The sequence below is a fragment of the Pan troglodytes genome, chromosome 6, assembly GCF_028858775.2.
Source record: "Pan troglodytes isolate AG18354 chromosome 6, NHGRI_mPanTro3-v2.0_pri, whole genome shotgun sequence".
Lineage (NCBI taxonomy): Eukaryota > Metazoa > Chordata > Mammalia > Primates > Hominidae > Pan > Pan troglodytes.
Genome location: NC_072404.2, coordinates 73,745,601 through 73,770,970, shown reverse-complemented (window position 1 = coordinate 73,770,970; position 25,370 = coordinate 73,745,601). Strand labels below are relative to the sequence as shown.

The window sequence follows — 25,370 nt, the reverse complement described above, 5'->3', positions numbered from 1 at the left end:
GCCAGCGTGATGAAACCCCATCTCTACTGAAAATACAAAAATTAGCCAGGTGTGGTGGTGCATTCCTGTAGTCCCAGCTACTTGGGAGGCTGAGGTGGGAGAATTGGTTCAACCTGGGAGGCGGAGGTTGCAGTGAGCCGAGATCGTGCCATTGCACTCTAGCCTGGGCAACAGAGCCAGACTTTGTCTCAAAAAAAAGAAAAAAAAAGATGCAATATAAACTCACATTCCTTCAGTTGTCCTAATAGTGTTCTTTTTCCTCCCAATTCAGGATCCAGTGAAGAACTACACATTGCATTTAGTTGTCATGTTTCTTTAATTTCCTTTTCTCTGGAAGTTTCCTTAGCTTCTTTTTGTGACATTGGCACTGTGACAAATGACATTGATATTTGAAGAGTCTAAATCTAACCCAGTTGTTTTGAAGACTGTTCCTCAATTTGCAATTCTCTGATTATATCCTCATGGATAGATTTGAATTAAACATCTTGGGGCTGGATTGCTCTGAGGGATGTCTTTCTCATGCATCACATCATTATTGGTGCTGTGAAATTGGATAACTTGATTAAGTTGATGTCTGTCTGGTTTCACCATATCCTGTTGCCAACAACCTGTCATTTAGTGTGGTTACAGTAACTTCTCAAGGGTAAAAACTGCCTTAAAAAAAAATTCCCCAACACATACAGCCCGTTTAGGACTTCATAAAAAGGTAGATAAGGTACCTCTTGACCTTTTATTAAATAAAGAAGGGCCTAGCATACATTGGCATTTTGTCAGAGTATTTAGCTGGGTTAAAAAAAATTATCTTGCTGATAAAAGAAAATCAATGAATAAATCAGCTTCTGTCAGCCAGAGTCTGCAAAATGCAGTACCTGTGTAAACATCGATTGTTCTCTTGATCCCAAAACACAGATTCATTAAAACTTATGTGAAAGAGAGTTTTCCTCCTTTATATTTGTTCTAGAAGAGGCAAAGAATGTTCTTTGGATTCTTACATTACAGTATTGACTTTTTCAGTGGCGTAGTAACTTGGAATGGCCAAGGACAAATTTTCACAGAGCGTGCAGTATTCTGAATGACAGAGAAGGGGCAATGATTTGGAAATGAAATTGTAACGGTGCACCTGGGATGGATCCGTTGGTCCTGAAGAGAAACAATATTCATATTTTTTCTCCAGTTAACTATTCCAGGAAGGGATGTCTTAACGCCTCATATTTTGGAGAGCACAGGGAGTTATAACTCAATTTCAAGCAAAGATAGGAGGAAGCCAGTGGGCTGATTTCCTGATTAAGCAGGCAAAGATGACATGTGGTTTGATTTGTCATTTTCAATTTTAAATGAACTCTGTCACATGCACTAATTATGCATTGTCTTTCCTGTGTTAGATTCCTTTCAAATATGATACTCTTTGTGACTTCAGTGTGTTTGTGGTCATTTGGGCAAAGCAGCACTTTTGTGAAATCGTAGCTTGAATCACTGGTAGCATTTGGTAAGCTTCACAGAGCTGATTTGATTACGGTGCTGACATCACTGTGCTGATGACCTAAGGCCTAGGTTGAGCCCTGTGTGAACCACTGTTGGTTTTGCTTTATTTATTGACTGGGAAATCAACTATCTGTTTGGCCCATGCTTTTGAAATCTTGGGTCATCATTTGCATCATCTCACTGCACTCCTGGTTTAAGACATACAGGGGTCTCTGTTGCACAATATGTCAAGCGCAGACCCCTCTACCTGATTTTTCAGGATTCTGCATTACCAGTTTCCATTCATCCAGTCCAGTCTCATTTCCCACAGCTCCATAGTTGCCTTCCACTTTATTTAGACTTCTTACTGTGTGACCTTGAGCAAGTTATTTAATTTCTGAACCTTGGCTTCCTGTCTATAGAGTAGGAATCATACGAATAGCTTCTACATCATAGGGTTTTTAATGACAATTAACTGAGATAATATCTTTTAAAAATAATAACCTTCCATTATGGAGATGTTAATACAAGTACCAAGAACTGTGCTAAACTTTTAAAATTTGTTGTCTCACTTCATCATAACAGTTTGATGAGGTAGGAGGAGCTGGTGGTAGTGGTAGTTGCACAGGTAGTAGTAATGATAACGTTGGTGCTTATTGAGCACTTAATATGTTCCGGGTATTTTACATGTTTCCAGTGAACCCTGTGAACAGTCTTACAAGGTTGATACTATAATTGCCATTTGATAGATAGGAAATTTAAGCATAATGAGATTAAGTAACTTGCCCAGATTCACATAGCCAAAGAATGCAAGAGCTGGATTGAAATCCAGGCCACACTTTTAGATACTAGTTTCATCCCATTTTTAGTTTAGAAGGAAAACTTGGGGAGTAATTAACTAAAACTCTCACAGCATATAAATGGCAGAGCTAGAATGTGAACCCAAATCTGATTTCAAAACTATATTCTTTGTCATACTCCACTGCCTCCAGACTGCTGAAAACAATGCTTTCTGATATGCTATTGTAGAGTGGATCGATTGTGATTTAATATACATCACATTGTTGTTTCTTCACTCAGGAAAGATGGCATATTGCCTGGATTAACTGTTACACAGGGAACGAGGCTTTTGGCCACTGCTTGCCACCCTGACTGTACCTGTTGAGTTGACGTAGGTGGTGAACACCCTGGGAGCATGGCGGATATTTGGCAGGATACTTGCCCATGGCTGGAATTCCCAGTGGTGACATTGGTGTTAAGTGGGCCATTTCTGTTGATTCAACAGGAGGATGTGGCTGCCCAAGATGTCAATAGCTGATGGGAGGCAGATAATAATGGGGAGAGGACATGGCTGTTGGATGGGACAGCACTTTGTTCCCAAGTCTGCTCTGAAATTGCCCACAGCTAGCTAAACCATGTTGGACTTAAGACATTTCTCAGTTTCAGTTTTAGGTGGTAGTCCCCAAATTCTAAAAGCGGACTACTACATCTTGACAGGAATTCTTTTTTTTTTTTTTTTGAGACAGAGTCTCTCTGTGTCGCCCAGGCTGGAGTGCAGTGTCGCGATCTCGGCTCACTGCAAGCTCCGCCTCCCCGGTTCATGCCATTCTCCTGCCTCAGCCTCCCGAGTAGCTGGGACTACAGGCACCTGCCACCACGCCCGGCTGATTTTTTTTTTTGTATTTTATTGATTGATTGATTGATTGTAGAAATGGGGTTTCACCATGATAGCCAGGATGGTCTTGATTTCCTGACCTCATGATCCGCCTGCTTCGGCCTCCCAAAGTGCTGGGATTACAGGTGTGAGCCACTGTGCCCGGCCCCCAACTTGACAGGAATTATTATTATTATTATTATTATTATTATTATTGAGACGGAGTCTCGCTCTGTCGCCCAGGCTGGAGTGCAGTGGCGTGATCTTTGCTCATTGCAAACTCCGCCTCCCGGGTTTATGCCATCCTCCTGCCTCAGCCTCCTGAGTAGCTGCGACTACAGGCGCCCGCCACCACACCCGGCTAATTTTTTGCATTTTAGTAGAGACGGGGTTTCACTGTGTTAGCCAGGATCGTCTCAATCTCCTGACCATGTGATTCGCCCGTCTTGGCATCCCAAAGTGCTGGGATTACAGGTGTGAGCCACCGCGCCCGGCAGATGGGAATTCTTTTACAGATATTTGATACCCAGAAAGGGGTGTGAGCCCAGACTGATAACTTACTTTTCTTTTTCAGGAAGGATGTCGATTCTGCGCTTCTCAGTAACTACGTGGTAAATTGAACTGTTACATTTTCCTCTCTGATAATTTGCCCTTTGCTTGTAAGATTGTTGAATTGATTTTGGTTAGAAATGACTGAATTCAGGCTAGGTGCAATGGCTCACGCCTATAATCCCAGCACTTTGGGAGGCTGAGGCAGATGGATCACTTGAGGTCAGGAGTTCGAAACCAGGCTGGCCAACATGGTGTAACCCCATCTTTACTAAAAATACAAAAATTAGCCAGCTGTGGTGGCACGTGCCTGTAGTCCCAGCTCCTTGGGATCCCAACTGAGGTAGGAGGATCACTTGAACCTGGGAAGTGGAGGTTGCAATGAGCCAAGATCGCGCCACTGCACTCCAGCCTGGGCAACAGAGCCAGGCTCTCTCCAAAAAAAAAAAAAAAAAAAAAAAGGATGTAGTTGAATTTTCCACTTCAAAACAAGACATGTGGCACCATCTAGTGGACCTTGGAATAGTCTAAGCTTAATATGTTATACGTAGTACTTCAGGGAAGCTGGGAAGACTCTAATTCAGAGCAGGCAAATTTCAGTAAATCTCAAAGATTCTAGATAATCATTTGGGATGTAGTCATAGGATAGAAGCATCTATTTTAGAGCTGTTTCTGCAAAATTTACCATTGAAATATTTATGCTTTTTCCTAATTATCACCCTTGATATATTTATATATTTATAATGCTTTTATACATTGTTATTTTAATCTTCAAATAGTCTTTTGGGTATTAACATTGTTATTTTGAAAGTGAGTTTAGTTGACTCACCTTTCTGAATAGTAGAAATTAACAAATTTATAATTTTTTGGGCGTAGGGTGGGGTTCCCAGGGAAAGGAAAAGAAGGAAAAAGATTGGTAAGACGGAAGATATTCCAGCATTTTTGCCTCCTATTTGGCACTAGCAAAACCATCTGATAGGCTCACTCCAGGTGTAGAAAGAACCATTTATACCTTGACTGTGAATTTTCCATGTGCTAGAGTCTAAACTCAGGAAGACTCAGAGGAGGTCTAGAAGGTAGTAGGTTAAGTGCTGTGGCTCATGCCTGTAATCTCAGCACTTTGGAAGGCCAAGGAGAGAAGACTGCTTGAGGCTATGAGTTAGAGATCAGCCTGGGAAACCTAGCAAGACCCCCAGCTCTTAAAAAAATAAATTAGCTGGGCATGGTAGCAAACACCTACTATGGTCCTAGCTACTTGGAAGGCAGAGGGGAGGTTTGCTTCAGCCCAGGAGTTTGAGGTTACAGTGATGACCACTGTACTCTAGCCTGGGAGACAGCCTTTGGGACCCTGTCCCCTAAAAAAAGCTCCCAGAGTGGAAGACAGCAAAAAGAAAGAAACCGCCTCCCTTCCACATCCCCCCAAAAGAAAAGAAGGTAGTAGAATAAACAGAGTTGGCCATATTCTTTCCTCTCTAAAGGCTCAGTCTCAAGTGGTTGCAGCTTAGAACAGGAAGGAAATGGTTGAATGGTTTTTGGCCAAGCCTTTGGCTTTTAGGAGCCTCCTTGTCCAGTTTGGACTTTGCTAGGCGTTTGGGTGTTTTATCCATTGGGGAAACATTGCATTCATTGATCTCATGCCACTATTTCTGAAAGGAAGAGCAGATGAGAGGGGTCGCATTGTATTTAGTGATGGTGTGTGAGCCTGCATTTTCTTCACTTCTGTGGTAGAATCTCTAAAACAGGAATGAGACTGAGATTCCCCCCTGCCTCCAGCACTCTAATGCATGCATGTTTTATCCTTGTGGGGAAAGTTTGCTTCTAAAAATCCATAGCATTTTTTCCTCCCCTTTTTTTGGTAAACTCTGTCTTATCACTTGCTTCAAAATTTTTCTTTTCCAGAAAGAAATTATTATGTTAGATTTTTTTTTTTTTTTTTTTTTTTTGAGATTGAGTCTCACTCTGTCGCCCAGGCTGGAGTGCAGTGGCACGATCTCGGCTCACTGCAAGCTCCACCTCCCGGGCTCATGCCATTCTTCTGCCTCAGCCTCCCGAGTAGCTGGGACTACAGGCGCCCGCCACCACGCCCGGCTAATTTTTTTTGTATTTTTAGTAGAGATGGGGTTTCACCGTGTTAGCCAGGATGGTGTCGATCTCCTGACCTCGTGATCTGCCTGCCTTGGCCTCCCAAAGTGCTGGGATTAAAGGTGTGCACCACCGCACCTGGCCTATGTTAGATTTTTATACTAGAGAAGCAGAATTCTTTTTTAACAAAATATTTGTTTTAAGAAAATTTGCTTTCAAATAGTATGTTTTTGAGATCAGAGGAGATTAGTGATGTGTATATTGATAGGAAATGTTTGAAATTGTTTTTTTTTTTTTTTGAGATGGAGTCTTGCTCTGTTGCCCAGGCTGGAGTGCAGTGGCGTGATCTCAGCAACCTGCAACCTCCGCCTCCCAGGTTCACGCCATTCTCTTGCCTCAGCCTCAAGAGTAGCTGGGACTACAGGTGCCTGCCACCACGCCTGGCTAATTTTTTGTATTTTTAGTAGAGATGAGGTTTCACCATTTTAGCCAGGATGGTCTTGATCTCCTGACCTCATGATCCGCCCGCCTCAGCCTCCCAAAGTGCTGGGATTACAGGCATGAGGCACCGCACCTGGCCATATTTGAAATATTTTAGGTAAATTAATGAATTTGGATTATTTGGCTTATATAAAAGAGCATTTTTTTAATGTCATATGCCTCTGGGACTCATATTTGCTCAAATCCAACAATTGGAAGCTGCGTAATGGGCGGGTGAAAGGAAGTACTACAGTTTCCTGTTTATCCTTCAAAACCACTGACCTTAGATAGATATATTTCTCAAATTTATTCATAAACTTCTTTTGTGTATCTCCTCCTGGGTGTTTCATTTACTAACTGATCTGAAAGAGCAGCGTAAAGAAAGTGGAAAGAATAAACACAGCTCTGGGCAACAGAACTTGAACACTATCACCTATGAAGTAAGGCTGGGCTTCTGCCAGGCCTACCTAAAGTACCATTGAGGGAGGGGGGTTTATTCTCCCAACGACTGGCTGCTGAAATCAAGATCGCCTTTTATCTGATTTGAATACTTTTACTGTAACCTGATTTTTATTCTGTTTATAAAAGTGGGAGGAGTTTGGTCAAGTGTAGTGTTTAGCCAGCTACAAAGTTAGAAGGAATAGTCTAAAAGATTGCTCTCATTTCTCCTTGAAAGGGAATCACTGCTCACTGCAGCCTCAACCTCCCAGGCTCAAGTGGTGCTCCGAGCTCAGCTTCCCAAGTAGCTGGGAATATGGGTATGCACTGCCATGCCTGGCTAATTTTTTTGTTGTTGTCCAGGGTGGTCTTGAACCCCTGGGCTCAAGGGATCTTCTCACCGCATCTTTCCAAAGTGCTGGGGCTTAGACACTTAAGGCTATTGTTTATTTTTCAAGTTTCAGATTCTTCCCAAAATATGTAATTATAATTCCTCTCAAATTATATCTGTATTGTTCTTCAAAAGCCACAAATTCTGTGTAATCATGAGAAAATATCAGACCATTGCAAATCAATTTAAAAAAACACCTTTTATTTTGAAATCATTTTTCTTTTTTTTTTGGAGATGGAGTCTCCCTGTTGTTGCCCAGGCTGGAGTGCAACAGCACGATCTCGGCTCACCACAACCTCCGCCTACCAGGTTTAAGTGATTGTCCCGCCTCAGACTCCTGAGTAGCTGGGATTACAGGCATGCGCCACCTCGCCTGACTAATTTTGTATTTTTAGTAGAGATGGGGTTTCTCCATGTTAGTCAGGCTGGTATCGAACTCCCAACCTCAGGTGATCCGCCGATCTTGGGCTCCCAAAGTGCTCGAATTATAGGTGTGAGCCACTGCGCCCAGCCATTTCTCTCTTACATAAAAGTTGTAGAGACAGGTGCTGGGAGTTCTTGTGTACCCTTCCCATAGTTTTCTCCGATGTTAACATCTTACATAACCATGGTCTATACCATGAAAAACCAAGAAATTAACATTGGTACATACTATTAAACTAAGCTAAAATTTTATTTGAATACCTTGTTTTCCCACTGCTGTTTTCTGAGTTCCAGGATTCAGTTCAGGATACCATTTTTTTTTTTTTTTTTTTTTTGAGAGGGAGTCTCTCTCGCTCTGTCGCCCAGGCTGGAGTGCAGTGTCGTGATCTCGGCTCACTGCAAGCTCCGCCTCCCAGGTTCACGCCATTCTCCTGCCTCAGCCTCCCGATAGTAGCTGGGACTACAGGCGCCCGCCACCACACCTGGCTAATTTTTTGTATTTTTAGTAGAGACAGGGTTTCACCGTGTTAGCCAGGATGGCCTCGATCTCCTGACCTTGTGATCCACCTGCCTCGGCCTCCCAAAGTGCTGGGATTACAGGTGTGAGCCACCGCACCTGGCCCAGGATGCCATTTTATATTTAGTTAACATGTTCCCATAATGTCATTTGTTCTGTGTCCTTACTCTTCCTTTGTCTTCCTTGACACTTGTGAAGGGCTGGTCAAGTATTTTGTAGAATGTCCCTTGATTTGTGATTGTCTGACGTTTTCTTATGATTACACAGAACCTATGGCTTTTGAGGAAGAGTACCACAGAGGTGATCTCCCCTTCTCGTGTCCTGATATCTCAGGGTACATGATATCGATGTTTCTTTCTTTCTTTTTTTTTTTTTTTTTGAGATGGAGTCTCTCTCTGTTGCCCAGGCTGGAGTGCAGTGGCGCAATTTTGGCTCACTGCAACCTTCACCTCCTGGATTCATTCCATTCTCCTGCCTCAGCCTCCCGAGTGGCTGGGACTACAGGTGCCGGCCACCACGCCCGGCTAATTTTTTGTATTTTTTTAGTAGATACGGGGTTTCACCGTGTTAGCCAGGATGGTCTCAATCTCCTGACCTCGTGATCCGCCCGCCTCGGCCTCCCAAAGTGGTGGGATTACAGGTGTGAGCCACCGCGCCCGGCCAATGTCGATGTTTCTTATGGCTACTATTGTTAACTTTGGTCATTTGGTTAAGATAGTATCTGCCTGGATTGTCCACTGTAAAGCTACTGTTTCTTCATTTCCATATTATGTTAGAAAGGATTCACCAAGTTCAGCCCATATTCAAGGGGAAGAGGGAGATTAAGCTTCACCTCTTGAAGGGAGGGATATCAAAGAATTTGTGGATATATGTTAAAACCACCACAGTAATTAAAAAATACTTTTTGGGAGATGCTTTGTGGCTAGGAAAACAGCCTACCCTTTGCTTATGCTTTTAACCACCAATTTTAGCATTCATTGGTGGATCTTTCCTGCAGTAATTATAACTATGGTACAGTTGCCTGATAGTGATTTAAAAATTTTTCTCATTCCTTCTATGCTTATTAGATTTATATATATATATATTTTTAAGAGACTAGATTTTGCTGTGTTGCTTCAGGCTGGTTTCAAACTCCTGGCTCAAGTGATCTTCCTGCCTTGGCCTCCCATAGTGCTGGGATTACAGGTGTGCACCACTGCACCCAGGTCATATGAGTTAGAATTCTTCCACAAGAAAAAGTTGTCTCTTCTTACCCATTTATTTATTCATTAGTATATATCCATGTAGACTCAAGGAGATTTATTTTATTCTTTGGGTTCCCCCCTTTAAAAAAATTGTCCGAAATATAACATAATTGTCAGAGTGAGGTTTTTTTTTTTTTTAACATCAGAAAAGTTTTCTCCTAAAATTTCATTACTTATTCTTCCTGTCCTAGCTACTGGTTTTCTCTTTCAGGAATTCCAATTACATGAAGATTGGTTCTCCTGAACACCTCTTTGCTTGTTTTATACAGGATTTATTTATTTATTTATTTATTGAGACAGAGTCTCACTCTGTCACCCAGGCTGGAGTGCTGTGGTGCGATCTCAGCTCATTGCAACCTCTGCCTCCTGGGTTCAAGTGATTCTTCTGCCTCGGCCTCCCTAGTATCCGGGATTACAGGCATGCACCACCATGCCCGGCTTTTTTTTTTTTTTTTTTGTATTTTCAGTAGATATGGCGTTTCACCATGTTGGCCAGGCTGGTCTCGAACTCCTGACCTTGGGTAGTCTGGCCACCTTGGCCTCCCAAAGTGCTGGAATTACAGATGTGAGCCACTGTACCCGGCTTGTACAGGATTTTTAAAACAAAATTTTAGAATTTTAATTACAGCCATTGTGTTTCCTTTTTCTCATTCAGGGTTCTTTGTGTTATGTTTGGCTTTTTTCTTTTTCCAGACGTGAAAATACATATCAAAAACACTGTGCAGGGCCGGGCGCGGTGGCTCACGCCTGTAATCCCAGCACTTTGGGAGGCCGAGGCGGGCGGATCACGAGGTCAGGAGATCGAGACCATCCTGGCTAACACGGTGAAACCCCGTCTTTACTAAAAATACAAAAAATTAGCCGGGCGTGGTAGCGGGCGCCTGTAGTCCCAGCTACTCGGGAGGCTGAGGCAGGAGAATGGCGTGAACCCGGGAGGCGGAGCTTGCAGTGTGCCGAGATGGCGCCACTGCACTCCAGCCTGGGCGACAGAGCGAGACTCCGTCTCAAAAAAAAAAAAAAAAAAAAAAAAAAAAAAAAAAAAAACACTGTGCAGGCACCAGAGTCCTGAGATTGTCAGAGAATTTCTCACAGCAATGAAAAGCCACAAGTTGACCAAGTAAGTTAACCTCTTAAGTAGGAAGAGAGTGACATATGGTGAAATGATAGCTGAGGAAAGCCATTCGTAGCAACCGTGTATTGATATTCAGCTGAGTTTGGATTTAAAGGAGGATTATAGTATTGTAGATGAAACAATTAAACGTTAGACATAGGGACCCTTCTAGAGTAAGGAACAAAACTTAATGGGGTTTTAAAAATCTTTTCTTGGAGTTCCAGTTTGTATGACCTATCCCATCACCCCCACTCCCAGAATTCAGACCAAATTGGATGAAAAGTAGGGTTGACAAGTTAAAGTACTTTTTATAAAATTGATCAATGAAGTCCTTTGATGTTTGTGTTTGCTTGAGGCAAAAGTGACTTGATCATATTCTGTGAGTTCTTGTAGTGTCCAGTTCCTTTTCTTGGTCTGGAATGAGTTCAAGCTATTAAAATCGAAAACATCATAGATCAAGAGTTTAGAGGAGAAAAAAACTAGCCCAAGTTTTTTAGAGTCAGTTCTAGAGCTGATATATTTCAAAAGCTTTTGTCATTTCACTTAGGATAATCAGTAAGTTTCTTTTGGAGGACCCATTTGGTGTTACATCAGGCACACAGGTGGTACAATCCACGAACTAAATGCACTTCTCCCACCCTCTTTCTCCAAGTGAACTCTGAAGACAAAACATCTTCCGTGTGTGTGCAAATCTTCCATGTGTATCTTCTGTACTGGTGTATAACATTTTTTAAAAACTGTAGTAAAATACACATAACATAGCCGGGCGCCGTGGCTCATGCCTGTAATCCCATTTCTTTGGGAGCCCAAGGCAGGCGGGTCACCTGAGGTTGGGAATTCGAGACCAGCCTGACTAACATGGAGAAACCCTGTCTCTACTAGAAATACAAAATTAGCTGGGTGTGGTGGCACATACCTGTAATCCCAGCTACTCAGGAAGCTGAGGGAGGAGAATCGCTTGAACCTGAAAGGCAGAGGCTGCGGTGAGCTGAGATTGCGCCATTGCACCTCCAGCCTGGGCAACAAGAGTGAAACTCTGTCTCAAAAAATATATATAAATAAATACACATATCAAAATTTACCATTTTAGGCCAGGTGTGGTGGCTCACAGCTGTAATCCCAGCACTTTGGAAGGCTGAGGCAGGTGGATCGCTTGAGGCCAGGAGTTCAAGACCAGCCTGGCCAACATGATGAAACCTTGTCTCTACTAAAAATAAAAAATTAGCCAGGCATGGTGGCAGGTACCTCTAATCCCAACTACTCGGGAGGCTGAGGTAGGAGAATTGCTCGAACCTGGGAGGTTGTAGTTAGCCAAGATCACGCTACTGCACTCCAGCCTGGGTGATAGAGCAAGACTCTGTCTCAAAAGAAATTACCATTTTAACCATTTCTAAGTGTACAGTTCAATTGTTGCAACCAATATGCAGACCTTTTCAGTTTGCAAAACTGAAATTCTGTATCCCTTAAACAATTCTGCACTTGCTTCTCCTCTGTCCCTGGCAGCCACTGTTCTGGTTTTTGTTTCTATGAGTTTGACTCCTTCATACAAGTGGAACCATACGGTGTTTTTTTCTTTTTTTTAAGTCATATCTGAATGTTTAATTTTTAAAATTATTTTAACAATTGAAGTGTGCAGTTCAGTGGCATTAAGTAAATTCACGTTGTACAATCATTGCCATCTATCCACAGAACATTTTATCTTGCAAAACTGAAACTCTGTGCCCAGTAATCAATAAATTACCCATTCTCCCCTCCTCCTAGCCCCTGGCAACAACCATTCTATTTTCTGTCTTCATGAATTTGACTATACTTAGTACTGCATGTAAATGGGATCGCACAGTATTTGTCCTTATATCATTTAGCATAATGTCTTTGCCCGGGCGTGGTGGCTCATGCCTGTAATCCCAGCACTTTGGGAGGCTGAGGTGGGCAGATCATCTGAGGTTGGGAGTTCGAGACCAGCCTGACCAACATGGAGAAACCCTGTCTCTACTAAAAATACAAAATAAGCCAGGCGTGGTGGCGCATGCCTGTAATCCCAGCTACTTGGAAGGCTGAGGCAGGAGAATCACTTGAACCCAGGAGGCGGAGGTTGCAGTAAGCTGAGATTGCACCATTGCACTGCAGCCTGGGCAACAAGACCAAAACTCCATCTCAAAAAATAATGTATGAGAACTTCCTTCCTTTGTATGGCTGAGTAATATTCCATTTTATATGTAAACCACATTTTGTTTTTCTTTCTTTCTTTTTTTTTTTTTTTTTGAGATGGAGTCTCGCTCTGCTGCCCAGACTGGAGTGCAGTGGAGCAGTCTCGACTCACTGCCATCTCTGTCTCTCGGGTTCAAGCGATTCTCCTGCCTCAGCCTCCCAAGTAGCTGGGATTACAGGTACTCGCCACCAAGCCTGGCTAATTGTTTTGTATTTTTTTAGTAGAGACAGGGTTCCACCATGATGGTCAGGCTTATTTTTGAGCTCCCGACCTCAAGTGATCCATCCGTGTCGGCCTCCCAAAGTGTTGGAATTACAGGTGTGAGCCACTGCGCCTGGCCCACAGTTTGATTTTCTAACATCCATTGATGGATACTTCCTTCCACCTTTTGGCTATGGCGAATAATGCTGCTATGAGCATGGGGGTTCAGATATCTCTGTGAGACCCTGCTTTCAGTTCTTTGGGTACACAGAAGTGAAATTGATACATCATATAATATTTTTGTTTTTAACTTTTTTGCGGAACCACCATACTATTTTTTTCTATTGGCTACACCATTTTACAGTCCTAACAGCAGTACACTAGAGTTCCAATTTCTCCACATCCCTGCCAACTTTTCTCATTTATTTCCTTCCTTCTTCCCTCCCTCCCTCTAGCATCTATGAAGTGTGAAGTAGTCTCTTATTGTGGTTTTATTTTGCATTTCCGTAATGATAAGTGATGTTGAGCGTGGTTTTACATGCTTATTAGCCATTTGTATGTCTTCTTTGGAGAATATCTATTCCAGTCATTTTCCCTCTTTTTGTTTTTGAGACAGGGTCCCACTCTGATGCCCAGGTTGAAGTACAGTAGTGCTATCTTGGCTCACTGCAGCCTTGACCTTCCCAGGCTCAGGTGAGCCTCCTCAGTAGCTGGGACTACAGGCATGCCACCACCATGCCCACTTAATTTTTGTATTTTTTGTACAGACAGGGTTTCTCCACATTCCCTGGGCTGGCCTCAAATTCCTAGGCTCAACTGATCCACCCACCTTAGCCTTTCAAAGGGATTACAGATGTGAGCCACCACACCTGGTCCTTTTCCCAAATTCGAATGAGGTTTTTTTGGTTCAGTTTTAGGAATTTTATATATATTCTGGATATTAATCCTTTTGTAGATATATGGTTTGCAAATATTTTCTCCCATTCTGTGGGTTGTCTTTTTACTCTGTTGGTAGAGTCCTGTGGTGCACAAAGTTTTTAAATGAAGTCCAATTTGTCACTTTTCTTTTGTTACTTGTGCATTTGATGTCAGAGATCCAATAAACTATTATCAAATTCAGTGTCATGGCTAGGCACGGTGGCTCATGCCTGTAATCCCAGCACTTTGGGAGGCCGAGGTGAGCAGATCACCTGAGTTCTCGAGTTTGAGACCAGCCTGGCCAACATGGCGAGACCCTGTCTCTACTAAAAATACAAAAATTAGCTGGGTGTGGTGGCGCACGCCTGTAGTCCCAGCTACTCAGGAGGCTGAGGCAGGAGAATCTCTTGAACCCAGGAGGTGGAGGTTGTGATGAGCCAAGATCATGCCACTGCACTCCAGCCTGGACAACAGAGTGAGACTCTGTCTCAAAAAAAAAAAAAAAAAATTTCGGTGTCATGAAGCGTTTTCTGTATGCTTTCTTCTAAGAAGTTTATTGTTTTAGTCTTATGTTTAAGTATTTGATCCTCTATTTAAAAATTAAAAAGAATTTTAAATTAAAAAATTTAATTGACATAATTGTGCATATTTATGGCATATAAAGTCATATTTTGATATGTATATAATGTTTAATGCTCAAATTAAGGCAATTAGCATACTTATCACTGCAAATATTTATCCATTTTCAGTTAATTTTTGTATATAGCATAAGGTAAGGATCCACCTTCTTTCCTTTGCATGTGAATATCCAGTTTTTCTAGTACCATTTGCTGAAAAGATGATCCATCTCTCTTGAGATGGCATGTCATGGCATGTCAGAGATGTCAAGGTGGAGAAATCTAGCAGGCAGTCGGCCACAAATGTGTGAAGCTCAGGTCACATGGCATGAGGACATGGCTGTTTTTTAATTTTTAAATTTTTCTGAGTACATGATAGGTGTATATATTTTGGGTATATGGGATATTCCTTTTTTTATTTTGAGACGGAGTCTTGCTCTGTTGCCCAGGCTGGAGTGCAGTGGTGCGATCTCAGCTCATTGCAACCTCTGTCTCCCAGGTTCAAGCCATTCTCCTGCCTCAAATTCCCGAATAGCTGGGACTGCAGGCACCCACCACCACGCCCAGATAATTTTTTTGTATTTTTAGTAGAGACAGGGTTTCACCATGTTAGCCAGGATGGTCTCGATCTCCTGACCTAGTGATCCGCCCGCCTCAGCCTCCCAAAGTGCTGGGATTATAGGCGTGAGCCACTGCGCCTGGCCAGTATATGGGATATTACAATACAGGCATACAATGTGTAATAATCACAGTAGGGTAAATGGGGTGGCCATCACCTCAAGCATTTATCCTTTGTCTTATAAACATATCCAGTTATACTTTTATAGTTATTTTTAAATGTATAATGAAATTATTGCTGACCATAGTAATCCTGTTGGATTATCAAATACTAGACCTTATTCATTCTTTCTATTTTTTCATACCCATTAACCACGCACACTTCCCCCACCTCACCCACCCCACTGCCCATCCCCACCTCTGGTCTGCTGCTCTCTGGTCCTTCTCCTCTCTCTGTCTCCAGAAAGCATGGACTTCTTGGTTATAGCTTGTAGTGGTAGCTGACATTGTGAGGCCTGGGTGAGGACGTCAGTAGGAGGGTCAGAGGATGAAAGACAACATCATGAGAGTGCCAGAGCCTCGTGGGAGAAGAGAAAATACAGAAGGAGATGAAGAAGGGAGAGTCGGAAATATCAGAAAAGAATTGAAAGAGAAGGTGTCATGGAAGCCCTGAGGGCAGGCAGTTTTAAGGAGGGAATGATCAGCAGTGTCAGATGGAGTAGGACCGAGGAGCAACCGCTGGATTTGTCCGTGTGGAGGCACCAGGCCCTTGAAGCAAGAACACTTTTGGTGATCACTTGGGCAAGAGCTAGGGTGCAGGGAGTTGAGAAGCAAGGGGAGAAAGTAGAGACAATGAAAGAGGTGGCCGGGTGCGGTGGCTCATGCCTGTAATCCCAGCACTTTGGGAGGCCAAGGTGGGTGGATCACAAGGTCAGGAGAGCAAGACCATCCTGGCTAACACGGTGAAACCCTGTCTCTACTAAAAATACAAAAACTTAGCCAGGCATGGTGGCACACCCCTGTAGTCCCAGCTACTCGGGAGGCTGAGGCAGAAGAATTGCTTGAACCTTGGAGGCGGAGGTTGCAGTGAGCCGAGATCACGCCACTGCACTCCACTCTGGGCAACAGAGCAAGACTCCATCTCAAAAAAAAAGAAGAGGTTTGGTTAACCCCGGGCGCGGTGGCTCACGCCTGTAACCCCAGCACTTTGGGAGGCCATGGCAGGTGGATCACGAGGTCAGGAGATCGAGACCATTCTAGCCAACATGGTGAAACCCCGTCTCTACTAAAAAAAAATAAAAATTGGCTGGGCATGGTGGCATGTGCCTATAATCCCAGGGGAGGCCTGGCTTCTCCTGGCCTCTTAAATGGAGGCACTTTATGGTGTTCTGTCCTGGTCTTCACTCACTCCACAGTTGGTTTTTGGAGCATAATATCCACTCCATGGTTTCATATAACTCCTTGCAATTAAATCTAGTGCTGGTTTTTTTCTTTAGTTCTAGACCAAATTAGGCCTCAAACTAGACACACTTTTTTTTTTAAGACACACTTTTGACAGAAACGTCTTCAGAGGTATAAAGGTACTACAAACTCAAATTTCATTTTAAATAATGTGTTTTTTTTGAGACGGAGTCTCGCTCTGTCACCCAGGCTGAAGTGCAGTGGTGCAGTCTCGGCTCACTGCAAGCTCCACCTCCCAGGTTCATACAATTCTCCTACCCCAGCCTCCCGAGTAGCTGGGACTACAGGCATCCACCACCACACCTGGCTAAGTTTTTGTATTTTTGGTAGAGACGGGATTTCACCGTGTTAGCCAGGATAGTCTCGATCTCCTGACCTCCTCCCAAAGTGCTAGCATTACAGGTGTAAGCCACCATGCCCGGCCTAAATAATGTATTTTTTTCTAAACAACCTAACCTTGACTATCTGTTCCTTCACTCCTCCTCCCCCGACACAATCTACACAGGTCCTGTTGACTTTACCTGAGGATAACGGGAAGGATTTCACCTGTTTAGACACTTACTGGCATACCTGCCGCTGCTGGCCAACTTCATAACCTTACTCTTGCTCACCCAGAGGGTGTTACAGTGCGTTCCTCACTGTCTGCCTCCATTTTCTTGGGTCTTCCAGAATCGCTGCCAGCACCAGCCAGAACATGCCCCTCTTCCTTGGTTTTTCTCCTATATTGACCAAGTCACACTCAGCCTCTTGATAGTCAGGGCCCTTTCGATCTTGTCCCAGATGACTTTTTCACCCCATGTCCTACCCCTCTCTAGCTGTTTCCTGAAACTCTGGGAGCTTTCTTTCCTCTGGGCATGTCTTTGTGTTGTTCCTGCCCTGGCTGTCTGTCCCTCCCATCCCTTTTGCATTGAAAAGCCTTCAGGGTCTAGTGCAAGGGTCATCTCTGTGGAGTCTCCTTTCTTGAGTCTAGAGTAAACATTTGGGGGAGTAAACATTCTACAAGCAGTAGAAATTGACTAGAACTGCCCTAATAATGACTGCCATTTATGGAGAAACTATCGTGAGACAGATGGCATTATGACACTTTCCATCCATTATCACATGTACACTAGAAGCAGATGGCCAAGAACAGGAGCTTTTCCGCCATTTACTAGCTTTGCAACTGTGGACACGTTATTTGCTATCTCAGTGTCAGTGAAATCTGAGGATTCAATGTACTTGCACATGGAAAGCAAGCAATAAATGGTAGCTGCAGCCTCTGGGAAGATTTTCATCCCTCTTAATCCTCTCATAAGATAGTTAAGTACTGTTATCATTCCTATTTCACAGATGAGGAAACTGAGGCTCAGGGAGAGTGGGTAAGTGTTCTGCTTCCCCCAACACATGGCTGCAGGAGTCATGGCTTCTTCATGTTTTCACTCCAGAAGCTCTTTAACGCAGTAAATACTTACTGAGCTGATTGGAAAGATGGATCTGCAGCTCCAGGGTCAAATTGAGAGAGAAATGTAGAAGTTGTTGCCTGCACAGGGGTGGTCACTGCAGTCATTTGATCTCCTCTGAAGTTCTGTAGTCTTTCAGGGTCCACACTATTCGGCCACCCTTTCAGCAATGAGCTGTGTCTTTCTTTGAGACAGATGGTCACTATATCTGTCACTCAGATCTTTTGTTGTGAAAATTTGCATGTATTTGTCTTTTTTCTCCAGCTGGGTTAAGTGCTTTCAGGGCAGAGGCACTGTACCTGTATTTCTGTGTATTAACTCCTGCCTCTTTAAGTCCCTGTTTTGTTTACTAAGATAATAGGTGAAATCTGGGAAACATTAAATCTTCATCTCGAAAAGGAATTCACCCATTTCTAAGAGATGACCAAACAAGATGATTTTGTATGTTTTAATTTTTTAGTTTTAGAGATAGGGTGTGGCTCTGTCACCCAATCTGGAGTGCAGTGGTGCGATCATAACTCACTTCAGCCATCAACTCCTAGGCTAAAGTGATCCTCCTGCCTCACCCCCCTTGTCCTCTGCCTTCCGTAGTTGGGACTACTTGTGTTTCACCAGAAAAAAATCAGCTTCCTGTTTGAATACCCACTAGACATTTAAAGTTCTACAATAAACCCATCGAAGATGCAAAAAAAGCGCCTCTGCAAAAACAAAAAACCCACAATCAAGCATCATCGACTCCCCAAGTAAACAAAATGGTAATATCAAAAAAACAGATAAAGCTGTCATCTACCAAAAAAGCGGAGCTGCCGACCTGGGGTCCACTAAAGAAGCTGACACAGTTAGCTAAAAAAAGCCTAAAAAAACAAGGGTAATACAAACTCTAGAAAATATACTGGTTACAGCTTTGGTAATTGTATCAACGGTGGTAAGTCTCCTCATGTCTGCAGAAACAGCTGCAGCTAATTATACTTACTGGGCCTATGTGCCTTTCCTGTCCTTAATTTGGGCAGTCACATGGATAAATAATCCTATTAAAGAATATGTTAATAATAGTGCGTGGGTACCAGGCCCCACAGATGATCGTTGCCCTGCCCAATCAAAAAAAAAAAAAAAAAGAAATAATAATAAATATTTCCATTGGGTATTATTATCCCCCTATTTGCCTAGAAAAGGCACCAGGATGCTTAACACCTACAACCCAAATTTGGTGGGTAGAAGTACCTACTGTCAGTGCCACCAGTAGATTTACTTATCACATGGTAAGTGAAATGTCACTCGAGCCACAGATAAATAATTTACAGGACTCTTCTTATCAAAGATCATTAAAATTTAGGCCTAAGGGGAAGCCTTGCCCCAAGAAATTCCCAAAAAATCAAAAGGCCCAAAAGTCTTAGTTTGGAAAAAATGTGTGACTGATACTGCTGCGGTATTACAAAACAATAAATTGGAAACTATTATAAACTGGGCCCCTCGAGGCCAATTATATTATAATTGTACAGGCCAGACTCACTCATGTTCACAGGCCCCATCCATCTGGCCCATTCATCCAGCCTCTATTAGTGATTTAACTAAAAGGCAAGACCAGGTTTTATAAAGGTTAAAATCACCCTATCCATAAAAATGGGGTAAAAAGAGTATTTCATCACCTCAACCAAAGTTAGTTAGTCCTGTTACTAGTCCTAAACATCCAAAATTATAAAAACTTACTGTGGCTTTGCACCACGTTAAAATTTGGTCTGGAAATCAAGCTATAAAACCAAAAAGTCATAAGCCATATTATACTATCAACCTAAATTCCAATTTAACAATTCCTTTACAAAGTTGTGTAAAACCCCCTTATATACTAGTTGTAAAAAACACAGTTATTAAACCAGATTCCCAAACTATAACCTGTGAAAATTGTAGATTGTTTACTTGCATTGATTCAACTTTTAATTGGCAGCACCATATTCTGCTAGTGAGGGCAAGAGAGGGCGTGTGGATCCCTGTGTCCATAGACCGACCATGAGAGTCTTCCCCATCTGTCCGTATTTTAACAAAAGTATTTTAAAAAGTTCTAACTAGATCCAAAAGATTCATTTTTACTTTAATTACGTGATTATGGGTCTTATTGCAGTCACAGCTACTGCTGCGGCTGCTGGAATTGCTTTACACTTCTCTATTCAAACCGCTAAATATGTAAATAATTGGCAAAAGAATTCCTCAAAATTGTGCAATTCTCAGACCCAAATAGATCAAAAATTGGCAAACCAAATTAATAATCTTAGACAAACTGTCATTTAAATGAGAGGCTCCATGAGCTTGAAATATCTTTTTCAGTTACAGTGTGACTGAAATACGTCAGATTTTTGTATTACACCCCGAGCCTATAATGACTCTGAACATCAATGGGACATGGTTAAACGCCATCTACAAAACAGAAAAAATAATCCTACTTTAAATATTTCAAAATTAAAAAAACAAATTTTTAAGGCATCAAAAGCCCATTTAAATTTGGTACCAAAAACTAAGACAATTGTAAAAGCTGTTGATGGCCTCACAAATCTTAACCTCGTCACTTGGGTTAAAACTATCAAAAGTTCCACTATTGTAAATTTGTATTAATCCTTGCATGCCTGTTCTGTCTGTTGTTAGTCTACAGGTGTATCTAACAGCTCCAAAAAGACAACGACCAACAAAAACAGGCCATAATGACTATGGCGGTTTTGTCAAAAAGGAAAGGGGGATATGAAGGGAAAAGAAAGAGAGATCAGACTGTTACTGTGTCTATGTAGAAAAGGAAGACATAAGAAACTCCATTTTGACCTGTACCCTGAACAATTGCTTTGCCCTGATATGATGTTAATCTGTAACTTTGCCCCGATATGCTGTTAATCTGTAACTTTGCCCCAACCTTGTGCTCACAAAAACATGTGTTGTATGGAATCAAGGTTTAAGGGATCTAGGGCTGTGCAGGATGTGCCTTGTTAACAAAATGTTTACAGGCAGTATACTTGGTAAGAGTCATCGCCATTCTCCCATCTCAATAAACCAGGGGCACAATGCACTGCGGAAAGCCTCAGGGACCTCTGCCCTGGAAAGCCCGGTATTGTCCAAGGTTTCTGCCCATGTGATAGTCTGAAATATGGCCTCATGGGATGGGAAAGACCTGACCATCCCCCAGCCCGACACCCGCGAAGGGTCTGTGCTCTGGAGGATTAGTAAAAGAGGAAGGCCTCTTGCAGTTGAAATAAGAGGAAGGCCTCTGTCTCCTGCCTGCCCCTGGGAATGGAATGTCTTGGTATAAAACCCGATTGTACATTTGTTCGATTCTGAGATAGGAGAAAAACTGCCCTGTGGTGGGAGGCGAGACATGTTGGCAGCAATGCTGCTTTGTTATTCTTTACTCCACTGAGATGTTTGGGTGGAAAAAAGCATAAATCTGGCCTACGTACACATCCAGACATAGTACCTTCCCTTAAACTTATTTGTGACACAGATTCCTTTACTCACATTTTCTTGCTGACCTTCGCTCCACTATCACCCTGCTCTCCTGCCACATTCCTCTCACTAAAATAGTAAAAATAGTAATAAATACTAAGAAAACTCAGAGACCGGTGCTGGTGTAGGTCCTCCATATGCTGAACACCAGTCCTCTGGGCCTACTTTTTTTTCTCTATACTTTGTCTCTGTGTCTTATTTCTTTTCTCAGTCTCTTGTCCCACTTGATGAGAAATACTCACAGGTGTGGAGGGGCAAGCCACCCTTTCAGTATTTTTAGTAGAGATGGGTTTTATGTTGGTCAGGCTGGTCTCGAACTCCCAACCTCACGTGATCCACCCACCTCGGCCTCCCAAAGTGCTGGGATTACAGGCATCAGCCACCGCACCCAGCCCCCAAATTATTTTTTAAAGCAGAAGACTGTGGAAATAGTGGATATATAAAGGTGATGGGATTATGAATATGGTTTCTTGTTAATGTCCCCTTAATATATGATATTTTTCAAGGCTACAGAGTCTATAAAATAAGGAAAAATGTTTACAGGGAAGATGGGAGTGATAATTTCCTGGAATGGGACTGGTTTTTCTGGACATCATGAGATAGTGCTCTCCATGATTAAACAGTAATTGACATAAAGTCAACATTAATATAATAAAAATATTGGTGAATCAAGTTTTCAAAACACAAAAATGTTGTACACGCTAGTGGTTCTATAAATAACACATGCTTTTATTTAACATCAAGACACTTCAGGGCAAAGACACAAAGTACTAAACGGAATATAACAAACTTATTTTTGTATTGATAAATACTTACCAAGTAATAACTATAGTATATAAAATATAAGTCCAAAGACACTGTTTGGCTGGTTTAATACACCATCCTTTCCAAAAATGGAACCCAAAAGACCAAATCCTCGACCCCATCTGTAAAATAAGGAAAACCAGTAACCCTATATTTGAATTTCCCTATTTTAAAAAATGTATCATTATTTGAGAACGTTATCCAATTCTAAAATCCACTAAGTTGTGAAATGTCTTAAATGTCCTGTGTTGAGAGAGTGATTTGCCCCAAAGAGAGGGAGGCCAGTCACTAGATTTCTGATTAGAAATAATCATCTAAAATGAACATATCTAAAGGTGCCAGTATACCCATCTGAATCTCTCAGTTGCCAATTTCTATATATTCTCTTCTCCAGAAGGTAGGGCAAAGTATTCGTTTTCCAATGGCATTAGTATTTGCAGAAGGAGGCTTCTCTATGCAGAAGGAGACAGTTGTCCACTGTCTCTTAACAGTGGACTACTGACATTTTGGGCTAGATAATTCTTTGTGCTGTGGGGTGTTCTGTGCATTACATAACTAACAGTACCCCGGGGCTCCCCCAACTAGATGCTGCCAGTACTCCTCCACCCCAGGTGTGACTACCAAAAATGCAGTCACAGCCATTGCCAAACGTCCACTGGGAAACAACTGCCACCAGTTGAAAGCCATAGATGTAAGGGGTGCTATTTATTCACTCAAAGAATATAGATTGAAAAGTTGTTTCTTCACAAATTTCACCAGGATATGCATTAAGAAATATACTGGGAATGTATTTTTTAAATGTAGGACCGGGCCCGTGGCTCACTCCTGTAATCGCAGCACCTTGGGAGGCCGAGGTGAGCAGATCACGTGGTCAAGAGTTTGAGACCAGGCTGGCCAACATGGTGAAACCCTTGTCTCTACTCAAAATACGAAAAATTAGCCCAACATGGTAGTGCGTGCCTGTAATCCCAGCTACTTGGGAGGCTGAGGCAGGAGAATCGCTTGAACCCAGGAGGCAGAGGTTGCAGTGAGCCGAGACTGCACCACTGCACTCCAGCCTGGGCAACAAGAGCAAAACTCCACTTCAAAAAAAAAATGCAGGACGATATCAGAAACTGTAGGTCTTTCCTAGAATCCTATCTCAGAAGTAAAAAACCGGATACATTATATGCCCTATCAGTTTTTATTTGCAATTTAACTTTAAATCTTGGATATGACTTAATATTTTTAAAACCTGATTTTCTTTTTTAAATTGTTAATACTGATTTGATAAAACTTGATACAAATAACAAGCTAACATTCATTGTGAATAACAAAACCTTTAAAGATAATGTTAACTCTGGCTTGAACGAGAGTGCTTCTTAAATGCTAAAAAAAAAATAACCAGTTATGGTGTTAAGTCAGTAGAGAAACACTCTAAACAAAATCTAAACTTTGGTTCTGAAGACAAACTGCCCCAAAACAAGGATAAATAAGTGATTCTCCACGGACCACAATAGTTTAATGGCACTCGATGCCCAAGATATAGAATGAAACCCCTGCATAACAGTGATGTTGGGAGAGAAAAATGACCCCGATTTTACAAACAAGTGAAAGCCATGAATATTTTTTTTTTTTTTTTGAGACGGAGTCTCGCTCTGTCACCCAGGCTAGAGTGCAGTGGACGGTCTCAGCTCACTGCAAGCTCCGCCTCCCGGGTTCATGCCATTCTCCTGCCTCAGTCTCCAGAGTAGCTGGGACTACAGGCACCCGCCACCACGCCCGGCTAATTTTTTGTATTTTTTTTAGTAGAGACAGGGTTTCACCATGTTAGCCAGGATGGTCTCAATCTCCTGACCTTGTGATCTGCCCAACTTGGCCTCCCAAAGTGCTAGGATTACAGGCGTGAACCACCGCGCCCAGCCGCCATGAAATTTTTATTGTACAATTATACAATCCTTTTTTTTTTTGTATTTTTTGTAGAGTTGGGGCTTTCTCATGTGCCAAGACTGGTCTCGAAGTACTGGACTCAAGCAATCCCCCCACCTTGACCTCCCAAAGTGCTGGGATTACAGGCCGAGCTATGACACCCAGCCTTCAGTTATACATTTCAAAGAACGTAAAATAATTTCCATTATATTCATTTATTCTTTCACTCATCTAAATACTTATTGAGCATGTACTGTGTGAACTGACGCTACGTGCCGGGGATCCAGAAGTGAACGAGCCAGACGAGGTGCTGCCCTTGTGGACCTTAAATTCTATTTAGGGAAGAGAAACAATAAACATGTAAACACATTCCAGATTACCTGCAGCAATGGACACACCTTGTAACAGATACACAGGAAAATTAGAAGGGGAAACTCTAGATCAGTGCTTCTGAAATTTTTAAAGCACAATCACTTTGGGGTCTGGTTAAAATGTAGCTTTTCCTTCAGTGGGTCTGTGGTGGGGCCTAAGACTCTGCATTTCCAGAGAAAACACAACACAAAATGAAATGCTTGCAGGCAACACTGACGCTTCTGGTCTGAAGCCCACACTTGGAGATCCATAGCTGTGGGCAGAGAAGGGGTGCAGCAAGCTCCTCTAGCTTGATGGTCGGGAAGGACCTTTTCCAGGAATGAAGTTTTGAATGAGATCCTGAGTGATGGTAAGCAATCGGTCTCATGAGCAATGGCAAGTCAAAGGCCTTGAGGTAGGAATGAGCTGTGGGTGTGCCAAGGAAGGCTGTCGAGGCTGGGGCATGGTGATTGAGGAGAGTGACAGGAGAACTGGGAGCGAGTCCAATCATTTACATTATTTAGGACCTTGTGTGTAGGCCATGCCGAAGAGTTTGAATTTTATTCTAATTGCAATGAAAGACGTTTAGTAGCTTTCAAACTGGAGAGTGAGATAAGCTTATTTATGATCACTCTTCACTGCTGCATAAAGAACAAACTGCTGGGGGCCAGAGTACAGACGGGGAAACGATATGCAATCAAACCTCTTAGCCCTACTCATCCCAGGCAGGAATTCCAATTTAAATCACTGCCTTTGGCAACAGAAATAAATGGCATACTGCCAAAATTATCATGGCTAAACAGAATTTTTATATATTCAAAGCATTGGTCTATGCCTGATTATTCATGTAAGAACACATGGGTATTTTCCTCGAAAACAATGTGGCAATCCACAAATGAATATATTATCAAAGTTATACATGCATAAGGTTTCAAAATAAAATAAAATCAACGCCTTCTAATACAGAGATGTTCCCTCCTCCAGCCCTCCCCAAGTCAGTTCTCATCCCAGAGGCATCCACTTTGATGTCTGTTAACTGTTTTCACTGTTATTTAGCTCCACATTTCTAAATAA

General features: G+C 42.4%; 1 long non-coding RNA gene across 1 annotated transcript in view; it reads left to right on the top strand.

Moving 5' to 3' along the window:
- Positions 1-25,085, top strand: part of LOC107976145 (uncharacterized) — a 34,328-nt gene extending 9,243 nt beyond the window's left edge. Inside the window, exons 3-4 of the long non-coding RNA XR_001719817.3 lie at positions 3,690-3,726; positions 24,000-25,085. This is a non-coding gene — a long non-coding RNA (uncharacterized LOC107976145). The remainder of the gene's footprint in view (positions 1-3,689; positions 3,727-23,999) is intronic.
- The last annotated feature ends 285 nt before the right edge of the window (positions 25,086-25,370 follow it).